At 46.4% G+C, this 13804-nt stretch overlaps 1 protein-coding gene across 2 annotated transcripts in view; it reads left to right on the top strand.

Annotated features, from left to right (window-relative positions):
- Window positions 1–459: 459 nt before the first annotated feature.
- The window catches only part of LOC100578877, a 46118-nt gene continuing 32773 nt past the window's right edge, over window positions 460–13804 (top strand). Inside the window, exon 1 of one of the 2 annotated variants that reach the window (XM_026445119.1) lies at window positions 460–1696. The gene's annotated coding sequence lies outside the window, so the exon portion shown is untranslated. The remainder of the gene's footprint in view (window positions 1697–13804) is intronic. The other variant, XM_026445118.1, reaches the window with a different exon arrangement.

Raw genomic sequence — 13804 nt, 5'->3', positions numbered from 1 at the left:
TCGCTTGCTAATTTACATCGCTGGTTAATTTAATAGAATTTTATCATTCGTTATTTTTTCAACGTGACGAAGAAATCAAAGATTTTTTTATATAAATACATAGAAATTTTCATCCACAAATATCAACGTTTAATAAACTTGATCGATAAGATTGGATCGAATTCTTCCGTGGGAGGAAAATCGATAATCTAATTTTCCGCATTTCAGGATCGCCTCTTTGAAGAGTGCGCACGGTCAACCCGTGGAAATCCTTAGGGTAAAGCCAGAGATCAGCCAGGGGACTAAATCACGAAGACTCATGGCTTTGCAAACGGCGCGAAGAGGATCAAGAGTACAACAGCCGACTCGCTGTTTGATCACCTGCAACGTTGAATCCAAAGGGAGCGGAGTTACGTCGGCGAGAATATTCCGTGACAAACGAACGACAATTATTTCTGAAAGAACGCGTTACACGTTCGAGTTATTTATACACGCGAAAAGGAACAACTACTGCTTCGGTAACGTTTTCGAAGCAATGGCTCGAAACTTGGGTATCTATAATTGCACGCGAATAAAGTCGACCAAGACAATAGGACCACCGCGTCGAGAAACTAATCCCTCGATCGATCGTATACATGTATATATATAGAATAGAGAAAAGAGAGATGGAACAGAGAGAGAATATGTTTGGTTTTGGAGATGCGTGAAGGAATCCCTGGAAGCGGATTGAAGCGGCGACAGCGAGGAGCGTGGACAATCGAGCATCTCTCGGCGACTCGTGCGCGACCCCGAAGAGAGCGTTATCGAATCGAGGATCTTCGCAGATTTTCGGGGAGGTTCGTTCGGCCACGGATTCTCCCGGGCAGCAGCCGGCACGGCTCAGTATACTGCGTGGCAGCCTGGACCGCAGGCGCCTCCAGTCGAGGGCACGGTAGTTGGCGGTTGCGTGGCTGTGCCGATGCCAGTGCGCTTTTCACACCGGAAACTCTGCGTGCTTTTTTGGGACGCGCTTCCACCGCGTCGAGAAGATATTCCAATATATCGACGGATATCGCGAGACGAGAGGATCAGTCGGTTATCACCTGGCGACCCAGCAGTAGCAGCAGCAGCAGCAGCTGATCGCAAGCTCGGCGGTTAATGAGACATCGAGGAAGATGAAGCTCGAAGAGATGGAACGCGAGAGTTTGGGAAGACTGGCGAGGAGAGAGTGGGACGGAGAGAGTCGGGAGAGAGGGAATTGATCGTGATTGCGTGGTTATCGATCGATATTTCCCTTGGACGAGGAGGGATCGAAGGGCGGTCGACTGGACGGCCGTGGTGGAGCCGTCTGAGCGTTTGCACGCCGGATGCTGGCTCCGGTTCGTGGTGCGCCGACCAGCAGCCGCGTGTGTGTGTGTGCCGTGTACACGGAAGATGTACGACAACGCATAGACCGTTACCGCGATACGTCGGTGTCGCGATTCTTCGCAGTCGTTGCTTTCGAGCGAACGGTACACGGTGTTTGTGGCCGAAACAGTAATAAAGGGGACCGACGGCGGCGGCGGAGGAGGAGGAGGACGGAGGAGGACGGCAGCAGCGGGAAGGTATTGCGCGTCCGGGGCGCGAGGAGGAGCGAGGAAGAAGAGAGAAAGAGGGAGGCCTGGAGAGAGTAATGATCGTGACGACGACGGTCGCGCGAACAAATGAACACCTCGGCACAGCGTTCGGGATATTCCAAGTGAGTAGTCGGAGGGTCTAACCTGGATCCTCTTTCTCCTTTTTTTTTTCTTTTTTTGGAAGATTTAATCCTCGTTAAGAGAAAGAGAGTTTCGTTCGATCGGGATCTTTCGAAGGATCCCTGTTATTATCGGGGAAAAGTTGTCGAGTGCTAATCGAAAGGTAGTGGAAGGGACGATTATTCGATGGGTTGGCTTCTATCTTCTCGCGGAGTCAATTTCATTTGCTACGTTGGCTCGAAAGAAATCCTTCGAACCGAAAATTGAGATGAAACCCATTTTATCCAAACTGGTTCGACGAATCCTCGGGGGAAATTCGATGAATTTCCCACTCTCTCTCTCTCTCTCTTTCTCTCTCTTCCCCTTTCCCCGTTATCGTGCGCCACTACTTGTTCGCAATTTTCGTTCCGTTTCGTTCGCCACCTTAGACTCGTTGGAAACGCGGGACGAGCGGATACGCGCCTCGCTTGGAGTTGGGCGAGTTTGGCGCGAAATCCAACGCGCGGTTGGCATTGAACCGGCCCAATAACCGGTGCATCCTCGAGCTAGGTTCGTGCTTAACGAGGATTTCTCTCGCGGCGGTTGAAACGCGCCGCTAAAAATCTCTCTTCGTTCCAACTTGGCCGTGTTTAAACACAGTCGGCCTTCCCCGCAACGAGATGCGTTCTTCTTCGTTGCTTCGAATAATCTTTGCGATAACGATTCTCTTCGGATTCTCTTTCTTTTCTTTTTCTTTCTCTCTCTCATCCGAGAGAAATGACACGACATCTTGCTCGAAAGAAGCGAACTCGTGCGAAGAGGGGGGGAAAAAAAAGGCAATTTCTCGTGGAGATAAAAAAAAAAGAAAGAAAAGGAGAAAAAAAAACAATCTCCACGGACAACGGGTTTCGAGATAACGAAACCTTCTCTTATCAGCGCGGCGAGAAAACTTGCGGATAAATGGGAATTGAATATCCGAGAAAGATAGGGAAAGCGTGTAGGACCGAGATAAAGATATATCGGGGAATAAAAGTAAATCCGAGAATGTGGACTTGCTCTCGTACACCTGTACAAGATGGGGGAGGAGAGAGGGCGGCAAGTTTTCTCGATAACGTTGCGGCTTGTAACGGCGGAACGAGCTATTCGTCTCTCTTACGTTCGAGCGACGGAGAAGCATTAATAATCCGTGATTCGACAACGGTTCTCGAAAAACGGTGTTGCGTTATTTATGCGATAAAAACGACACGATACCTCTTGCAATCTCTCTCTCTCTCTTCCCTTCTTTCTTTCTTTTTCTCTTTTTCGTTCGAGAGATTTCGTTTCTCTCTCGATCGATCAACTCGATTCGTAACGTATTACAATTTATACGAACGGTGAGAGAAAAAAAACGACACGGCGCGCTTCTTTCCACTTCTTTCCGGGAAATCCAGATCCGGAAGATCCGATACGAAATGGAGAGAAGTGTCGCGAGCAGAAGTAAGGGTGGCAAAAAGAACGTCGTTGGAAGAGGGACGAAAAGTAGATTTGAGATGGTACGAGAAACAGAGAGAGAGAGAGAGAAGTCTGGTTTTTACCATCGTTCCAAAGTGCACATTTCTGTAAGACGGATCGCGAATCGAAAGATCCTCCCCCTTTCGTCTCTCCACGCGTGAAGACGTCGTCGTCCACGTCCACACGTATCTCGTTCGTTCGCTCCTTTTCCTCCGTCACAAACTTCTCTTCTGCGGCGTCCACGCTCGCCCTCCCCAAACTCGAGACGTCGGGGCCGACATTAGCATTTAAATGGAGGGAGAGGGGGAAGGAGCGCGGTTCCGAAATTGTACTCGCGGGCGGGTGGATACGTGTCGCGGGTTTTATTCGCGACGAGTCGGTACGTGAGAACGAGATCCACAAGCGGCCTGTTAAGTTAAGGATGGAGGGAGGAATAGACAGAGGTCGCAAAAGTAACTTTTACGACGTTTTAAGAGGCGTTCGTAACGAGCGCCGGTTACGGTATCCGGTTACAATGGGCCGGCCCGTTGTCCCGTATTAGCATTTACACGGGGTTAATTGGCTTTATCGCCGCGCCGTGCCGCGAGAAGATAAAAATACACGTTGCGCGCGGAATCCATTAAACGTGGAAATTGGAGATCGCAGGGGGGATGTTAAGAAAGTGGGTAGATCGGGAAACGGCGGTAGGTCGTGTATATATATATATATATATATACCCAGGGATATCGTAATTTTCGCCTTCGTTCAACATTCGGTCGAACGGTTATCGTCATTTCAGATTCTCGGGGATTCTCGGGGTGGTCGTGCGATGGAACCTCGATGGAAGGTTAAAAATTAAATCTAGACCGAGAACAAGAGCGAAGAAGAGGGGGGACTCGACTCGTCGAGTGGATGGCGAAAGAAAGAGGCGGCGATGAGATAGAGTTCGTATCGAATAAATTTTTATCGCTAAAATTCAGACACATTCTTTCCTCTTGTTCCAACGAGATCGAAACCGCTCTATTTAACCGCTCGCCGATCTTAAACTCGATCCTAACCGATTAGGACGACGACGTAATAAATAACGTTTTCGCAACATGATTGATTCGATCCCTGGAACGGGTCAGAAATGGAATAGCGGAGAGAGAGAGAGTAGTATCAGGTGGGGAAACAATGGATAAGGTAGAGAGGAATGGGAAGGCGAGGGGACGAGAGAGGTAACTGCTCTTATTTCTTCTCGGTGGCGGCGTGGCCCGGGCCGGAAACAAAAGGCGATCCGACATCAAACATTCAAATTAGAAAACTCCCCCGCCGGTCCGTTGCCTGGGACGGATTACCCCCTTTCGATCCGCCCTCCTCCCCTGCCCGTTCCCACAGCCCCGCGTTAAACCTCCACATCCTACTTTTCGCGAAACCACACGCGATCCCAGCGGCCACGGTTGGCCGAGCCGCGTTTAAGCGGCTCCCAGCCTACTTTCCCAGGGCCACGATTTTCGACCGTCCTCCCTCGTATCGTATCGTATCGTATCGTATCGTATCGTATCGTATCGCGTCGTATCGTATCGCATCGCGTCGCGTCGCGTCGCGTCGTGGTCGTCGCCATGCTCGGTCGACCCTTTCGAGCCCACCGTGTTTGCGCTCGTCCTCGTTGCAACACGGTTGCGCGGCCCCTATACATATTTGCTCGCGGTCAGAGGCGAGGCTGCGGCGTTAAAACAAGGAGTATGTCCCGCGCGATCAAACAGGGCCACCGGGATTAGCGGCCCTTTCTTGCGGAGATTAAAACGACCGAGCCACTTTGTCCGCCTACCTCGCCCGTTATTAAAATTACTCCCCCCCCCCCGCTCTTTCTATCTTGCTTTAAAGATACTTTGTACTTTATACTTGCTTTACTTTGCCGCGAGTTTTTCAAACTTTTCGCGGGATGAAAAATGGCGGATGGAAAATTTGAGCGATTTCGATGTCGAAGATCGCAGAGGAGAAAGGGGAGTTGCGGTGTAAAATGTTTCTTCCGGGAGGAGAATAGCGGAATAGCGGATGGAGATGGTAGAACATTCGTAAGAAGCTTATAAACGCGTAAAAAGTTTCTTTTCGCGAGAGTTGTTGCTAGAGAAAACTCGGAGAGATCCTGAAACGTAACTCGCGTATGCGGATTATCCGTGAAGTTTTGTTTCGCCGAATGCGTGCGGCGAACAACCGCTTTTTCAAACTACGTATATCTTTCGTTTTCTTCTTTTTTTTTCTATACAGTTTATCTTTGATACACTCTTTATCCGCGAGCCATTATCGAGATTACGCGTCGTAAACCAGCAATTCTCGCGGGAATGAATTATCGTTACGGTCCCATTCTATCGAAAATCACGTTGCGAAAGTTGCGCTCACGTGCCCGAGTTCCATTACGCGAGGAGGGCGCGATAAAAAGTAGCCGCCATTTTTCCAACGCGTTGGAATCCGTTTGGAAAGGAATTTCGAACGGTGGTGCGTGGATTACCATCCCTGAAAAATAGCGAAAACTTGGTAGACGAACGCATAGAACGAGCGAGCGAGCGAGCTTTCGAAATTTGGTGACGCTCATCCTCTATATCACTCGCCCGTGTGTGAAATAAATCCGCGTACCAGATGCTCGCGGACAACCTATCCCGGAAAAGTTTTCGCGTTCTCAGCGGAAATCGTCTTACTTTTCTCTCTCGAGAGAGAGAGAGAGACTTAGGCCGTGACAGATTTCTCTCGTGCATTCTACGAATTTCGATCAAATTTTTCTTTTTTTTCGATCGATTCCACTATAGCGTTTTCGGATACTCGATAAAATTCTCTTCCTCTCCAATATTTTCACGGACTCGAGATCGTTCCATTGCGTCCACGATAATTCGCGAGGGGGGAAGTTTACTCGTGCAACATCCGTTTAGATCCGGATCGAGCGATAAGATAAAGCGACGGAGAGAATTTCGAGAGATAAACCGCGTCTGACCATACGCGGTATCGTTCTACTTTCCAGTTGCAGCAGCATTCTCCACTGGGTGAAGGAGGAAGGAAGTAATTCGCAATAAAAACGTTTCCGAGCCTGCGTGTTCGCTTTTACGAGCTCTGACCGGGTAGCCGAGTCGAGTCAAAGTCGATTAAGTTTTCGCGCGCGTGGATATTCTCTCTCTCTTCCTTCATTTTTTCAGCCCCCTCTCCTTCCGTGGAAAATGGAATTCTCCGGGCAACGCGACTCGTTCGATAAACGTAAACGTTACGTGTAAGCTGAAATTGACTTCGCAGCTTCGTGCGAGACGGGGCGGTAATTAGTTCCGCCAGGAGGAGGAAGAGAGACGGAGGGAGGCCGAAAAAAAGAGGAGAGAGAGAGAGAAAGAGAGGAGGAAAATAGGTGGAGCGAGCACGAGTTGATATACGTTTCGACGGCGAGGCGGAGTTTTAAATGAGATTGAAACGGGGGAGGGAAAAGAAAAGGTGAAATTGTAGGTTTCGCGATCGAAGGGTGGATCGGGCGGTGGTGCGAACCAAATTCGAGAGGAGAAAGAGGCGACGACCCGGCTGCTTGCAATTTTTTCCCGAGGTTTATCCACGTCGCGATCTCTCATTGTTCGAACCCTCCTTCGAAGCCTCGTTCTTACACGCACAAACAAAGAGGAACGTTCCGGGAGAAATACAAATATCTGGCGTAGCAGTAATTAAAAGGAATCCAAGATACGAATGCGCCGGTCGTCCGTGCTCGTTCCGCGGATGGTGCATCATTTCCTTGCCGTTTGTCGAGCCTGCAATTGACCTATCTTCCATCCCTTCGTTTTCTCTCCCTCTCTTTCCCTTTCTTTTTTCTTTCTTTCTTTCTTTCTTCTCTTTTTTTTTACGACTGGAACCTAAAGAACTCGTCGAAAGTCGAAGAATGTTGGCGAGGATAAGAGAAGGAAAAAAGAAAGGGCACGTGAATCTTTCCTTTTTCCCATCTCGCTCTCCCCTTGAATCTTTCTCAACGAAACGAAACGAATCAAAGGCTTGCACGAATCCTCCTCCTTTCGAATTTCTTTCCTACCCTTTTCTCCCCCTCGTATATATTCTCGTCCTTTTTTCGTTCAAATTATCGTCCCTCGAACTTTTCCTATTTTAACCCGTATCGGTTGGATCCTTATTTTATACGTTCGATTTTATTCTCCCCTTCCTCGAAATCGAAAAAGGAAATCGATCGAGGAATACGACCGGCCGTGATCAAGATAGGGGAACTCCGCTCGAATAATTTGCCTCGCTTTAAACGTTACCTTAGACGATTAAATTTTATCTCTCGATAGAAATTAAAAATAAACAGATACATACGTATATACACGCGAGAATCCAAATACCCTTCGATGGTATCTACGATTGACCTTTTCTCCGACTTCGGCCAACACTTATCCTCCACGGTTATTCCGAATTCAATTTCATCCCCGACAGAAAACTCGGCTCGTCCGATAAACGCGAATCAAATTTCACTGAAAAAATATTTTATCTCCGAAAGGAAGTGACTAATCCGACTCGCGCGATATATTTCGAAATACACGCTTGATGTACAGTTAAGTGGAGGAATTATTAATACGATTTTACGGAATGAGAACGAGAAGCGAAAAAGAACGAAATAGTTTCTCTCTTTCTTTCTCTCTCGATCGTCGAAAAAGTTTGCCGATGTAAATTCGAAAAATTCCTGACCCTGATAAAAATCTTTTCCCTGATGAAAAATGCTTTTCACGCTTCTCCAACAATGACAAACGTATATATATATATATATATATATCTGTTTTCGATTGCCAAGTATCGTTTAACTCCCTGACACTTTTCCACGTCGGCACTTTTCACCTTTTTACTCCGATAAAGGGAAGAAAGCCGGTCGGTATTTCTCCGCGATCGAAAGAGAGAGGGAGAAAAGGGGGCGCATCGTGAACTTCAATCCTATCAGCCGGGCTCCGACTATTCCCCGCATACCTTCCTCTCTTAAATGATCTTTTTTTTTTCGAATTCCGCAAGCCGATTCGACGCCCGCTTTAATCAATTCTCATCATCGGTACACAGTGAATACCGGGACAAAAAAATGAAAGATTTTTCGCGTCATCCCAGATCCTTTCGATTCTTCCAATTCTTTTTTTTTTTTTTTTTTACAAAATCCTTCCATTTATCGAGATTGTTTGTTCCTCGCTCGTTTCCTTTCTCTTCGATCGATTCTTTTTCAAATTTTCCAACTTCCTCTCTGCAAAGTATCCAAAGTATTTATTTCAATTTTTCCTTCTTCTTTCTTTAAATTCTCTTTCGCAAACTCTTATTTATTTTACGATTTTTCTTCCCCTGTATCGTATTCCTTCGATTTTCCAAGCCCTTTTTCGCAAAGTATCCAAAGTATTTATTGCGATTTTTCCTCATCTTTCAAATTCCCTTTTACAAACAACGTATTTATTACGATTTTTCTTCGTTTTCTTTCCTCCGTATCGATTATCCAACTTCTTTTTTGCAAAGTATCCAAAGTATTTATTGCTATTTTTCCTCGCCCCTTTCCTTTCGTTTTGTATCCATCTCCCATCTTCTTTTCGCAAATTATCCTCCTCTATTTATTGCGATATTCCTTTCCTTTCGTTTTGTATCCATCCCCCATCTTTCTTTTCGCAAAGTATCCTCCTCTATTTATCGCGATATTCCTTTCCTTTCGTTTTGTATCCATCCCCCATCTTCTTTTCGCAAAGTATCCTCCTCTATTTATTACTATTGTTCCTCGCTCGTTTTCACCCTCGTGGCCAGCCAACTTCCGCGAGCAAGTTCTCGATCATCCTCCGCAGAAACGATGATTTCCCTCCACCGCCCCGATTCGTCATTACGCGATTCCTTTCGCTCGTCAACGCGTTGCGAAAAAGCAAAGATGCCGCGGAAATTCTGTTGCAAACGTAGATTTATAACAGCAACCGCCGTCGAGTTTTCCCTCTTTTCACCGGCGTTATTATTGTTACTTCCGCTCTTCCCTACCGGTTGTAGGGATCGTCGAGCACCGTCGGCGCTTCGTTCCGCATTCAGCCCCGTTCGACAAGTACAAATTCAACGGGAAGAAATACGCCGCCGCCCCTCACCCCATTGTATCGAATTCGTTATTCCTCCGCTTTTTTACGCGCGTATATCCGCAACCGCCTTCGCGTTTAATTGATTCGAGAATATCGAACGAGCAAATGGGGCTCGATCTCGTTGGAAGAAACTGATAGAATCAATGGTAAAACCGAAGAGAGAGAGAGAGAGATTCGTTAATCGGCTTCTTTGTGTCACCGTTCTTCCTCCATCCATTTCAATTTCTCTCTCTAGCGTTTAAATACTCGCGTTCGATTCTCACTGTTCCAAATATCATCGAGGTGAGAAAAAGGAGAGGAGAGAAAGAGGAATCGAAAAAATTATCCCACTGTCTTTCCTCTACTCCAATTATTCTCACGGTTCTGCGTACGTTTGATCGATGCAATCGTTACGCCCAAGCTTATCGAGTAATCCTCCTTTCTCGTACGCCTCTTCGTTTCTTAAAAGGGAACAATCGAGGAAAACTTTCCCTCGTTGTTGAAGAGTTTCTTTTTTTTTTTAACTTCCATTAATCGAATAATATTATACATCCCCTCCTCGACTGATGCAATGAAATATGGATCGAACGGGGTCTCGCAACGGCGATAAACCGATGGCATGAAATTACCGATCAAAGGTTCGGGGAACGCGGTGGCACGAAAATTACAGATCACCCGTGGAAAGGAGAAAATCGGGATGGAGAACAAGGCGGGCATCCATTCTTCGCCAAGATTATTTTCCCAGAGAGGAGAGAATCGATTTACCCTTCTTCTCTCTCTCTCTTTCCATTCAACTTTGACCGGCGCGAGCGAAGAAAAATCCCTTCGAATTTTTCCACATATACCGGTATTCTTAGGAAGGCGTGTGCGGCTTGATACAGACGTGACGCGTACAATACAGTTGAACAACAGCCAACACGATTTCGCCCCCGAGGTGGATTTTTATTATTTTCCCGATATCCGGTGTCCCAGCCGCGTGTAGCAGCCGGCATCGAGGGGCGGGCCGTGGCGATGCCGTTAATCCAATTTCTCGGATTAATTAAACGGAGGTTGGATCTCGTTAAACTGCTTCGTGCCGGAATCGAGGGTGTCGGTTTGGTTATACACCTCGTTTGGGACGAGCCACCACCGATCGTTCCAGGAACGTTTCGTGGAGGGGGACTCGCTGTGGAAATCTTGGCCTTGGTTTCGATCCTCGGTTCGTCGTAGCGAGCGTGGAATACTCGATGATTCGCGAACGTGACTTTTCTTCGTGAATCCTATTCTTCTCCTCCAAGTGCACTCCGTTATAAAATAACAGAGTTTTTTATATACAACGGTTTCGAGTGATCGATGGCTTTAACGAGCCGGCAAAAATTCTCCCTTCTTCTTCCCCGGGAATTTTTAACCCGCGGAAAGTTTCGTCTTTTTCTTCTCCTTTCCTCCCCCTTTTTAAAAAAAAAAGAAAACCGATGGAAACTCCGCTTTCAACGTGTCTTCTAACGTTCTTTTTTCCCTTTCGATTCGTATCGACGACATCCGAACCAGTCTGCTCGCTCTGCTCTTCATCGTCTGCTCCGTCGGTCAGACGCTGAGTCAGCTGCTCTTCTTTCCCTCCTCCCCCTTTCCCGCTATCGCCGCACGCACGCACATTTACACATCGTGGAAAAAAATCTAGGTCGCTACGTATCCAGCCGGAATTTACCCATCACCCCCGTTCATCCAACTCCGCCCCCTGTGTTCGCAACTGTGGCGAAGCCAGTTGCACACAATTGGGAGAAATACACGCTGAGAGAGATAGAAGGAAAATGCGAGGGCACGCGGTAGCAATCGTTGGAATTTTGACGATCGTCCCGATATTACCCGTATTATTCGCCCGATCCCTTATTGGACACATTGGTGTCGGATTTAAAAGGAAAGGGGGCCCGGAGCGACGTTGAAAATTAAAAGAGGAAAGTTGAAAGGAAAGGCGACCGGTCTAAAGGTCTTTCACCGTGCGGATATATGTATATGTATATATATATATTCCTCGCTGTGAACAGGAAGAGACTTTGGCCGCTTTCACGTGCAATCGGCGCCCTGATAAAGAGACGCGGCTCTCGTGCCGTTTGAACGATAACCGAAAGAGAGAGAGAGAGAGAGGGAGGGATGGAGTTACAGATTATTCGTGCACATTTGCGCGACAGCCATTTCCAGGGTTGTTTCGCGGGCGGCGCGGGGTTGAACGCGGCCCGAATTCGAGGCGAACCGCTATAATTCCGCGTTGTTAAAGAGGGGTGGGCGAGGTGGTGGTGGAGACAAGTTTGGCGGAGACGCCTGGCGGGAGTGGAACACTTTTGGCCCGGGAACTTTGCTCGTATATTATGGGAGCTCGTGGTAATTGATTTTGCGCAATCGTGTTAAACTGGAAGTAGGTTTCGTCCCCCGGAAATCACGGTATTGTAACGCGTGTTCGTGACCCCTCTCCTCCTTAGCGTCCACCGCGCTCTTAGTTGCACCGACACGCTTTAGGGGAAATAATACGTACGCCGGGGTTATTGGCAATAAGGCGGCCGAGAATTCCTCCCTCCCTCCCTCTTATTTATATTACGAACGTTCCATTTCCCGCCTTCGCGTTTAAACAACCCTCGACCGAATCACGTTGCATCGATCTTTCACTCGACTACTCGCCCCCTTCTCCTCTCGTTCCTCTTTCAATGCGAGGGGATACGACGAGATCTCGAGCATTGGAAAAATCGAAACTTGGTATCGAAGAGGAATGGAGTTATTTTTCATCCACGGATGATACTCGCTGGAGTGTGATTGTTCATTCGATGTATATATATATATATATATATATATATATATGTATGTATATAGAAATCCATACGTTTGGATGCGCGCGTAATAATCTGGGAATATTGTAAAAATGAAATTTGGCGAGAAGGGGACGGGGCGAAGGGTACGAATTCGAGGGATATATGTTTTCTCCGTCCTCCATGAATTTTAAATAAATTCGACGCGCGGATAGGGAAACGAGGAAAAATCCGTGGAATGGATTTAGTCTAATGAATTTTCCTGTATATAAATGCAGGGATGGTAATGTAAACAAACTTGGCGAGAGGATTGCTTCGTTCTCCTCGAGATTTTCCTCCCTCTCTTTTTAATCTTTATAATCGTCGAATATTATAATTTTTAACGGAAAAGTTTAACTCGATTGAATAATAAGATTCGTAGATTCTGAATTGAAAACGTAAAGCGTTCGTAAAAGAAAAAAGAAAAACCGCAACGATGAGAAGAGCGAACGGGAAGATAAACATCTGTTACTTTGAAAAGAACGTGGAGAAAAATTCGAAAAAACTCGCGTTGTCTAATCGTCGATCGTACGAAGCGGCAAATTGGCGGAGAGAGACGCGAGAAATTTTCGAAACGAGTCGCTCGACAGATAGCAGACGGATCGGACGAAAATGTAAGCAATCTTATCGTTGCTTTTCCATTCGTTCCATCGAGGGGAGAATTTGAGCGCGTAGGGAGTAGGAGGCGCGATAAAATCTAGCAATTCGAATTTCGTGACAGTTGCCAGGTGGAAAATTACGGTGGTTGGAAATAAAAGGGGGGTAAAAAAAGACACGCTCGGTCACGTCTCGCGGTTTCTTTCCTCCTTACGACGAGACGTAAGCTATATCGTCGTTTGCCAGTATTCATATTTGACGAAACGACGCGTCAAATGTCGCAGCGTATCTGCCGTGGCTCGGTGAACGGTTTAAAATTCTCGACTTTTAATTTTCTCGATATTTTCTTTTCCTCTTTTTTCACCCTTTGCGTATCGTATCGATACGATACACATCTTTCGTTATACGTAAGAGTAAATTTTTTTTCCACGAAAAATTTGCGTAAAAGTCGTGCCAATTTTTGAAGTTTTTTCAAAGTTTTCCACGCGTCGACCCTTGTTCGAGTTTCGCTCGAAACTTGCAACCCCCTCCCCTCCCCCCGCTTACTTACTGCCCTCGCATTCGCCACCCTCCCATCGGCCTTCTAGCCACTTACCCTAACTTCTACTTTTCCACTTTCTTCTTTTTTTTTTTTTATCCTTTTCACCCCGTGAAAACCGAACTCGAACGAGGTCGTACGAGGCGTATTTTAATACGAGCCGAAACGTGTCCGGTCGATGGGAAACGATGGGAGGATGGGAGACGTGCTTGGCAATTGGAACCGGCTTGTAAAAAAAAAAAAAAAAAAAAAAAAGGAAGAAGAAAGAAAAAAAGATTTTAAAAAGTTTGCGTATTTGTCGTCGATGAAAAAGAGGGTGAAAAAAAAAAAAGAAATACGCAAGTCGATGATGCAATCGATACATTCGAACGAATTATTTTTAGAAAATCGATCCATTTTCGAAAGAATGGTTTCTCTTTTTTTTTTCTTTTTTCTTTTTTCGACCGCGGTATCCGAAAGAAAGAAGGAAAGAAAGTTTTTTAATATCTCGATATTATTTACTCTTTCCCATCCCGAGGAATAGAAATTAAACTTCCCTAGTGTACTTCCCTAGCGGAAAACTTGCTTAAAAATGTATAGAACGAGAAAGAGTCTTTCGCAGTTAATAGCATGATTGTTTTTAATAGACTCCTGATTGCGTGGAAACTAGTTTGTAGACGTTGAAAA

Source organism: Apis mellifera, linkage group LG14, assembly GCF_003254395.2.
Source record: "Apis mellifera strain DH4 linkage group LG14, Amel_HAv3.1, whole genome shotgun sequence".
NCBI lineage: Eukaryota > Metazoa > Arthropoda > Insecta > Hymenoptera > Apidae > Apis > Apis mellifera.
This window is presented reverse-complemented; position numbering and strand designations above follow the sequence as displayed.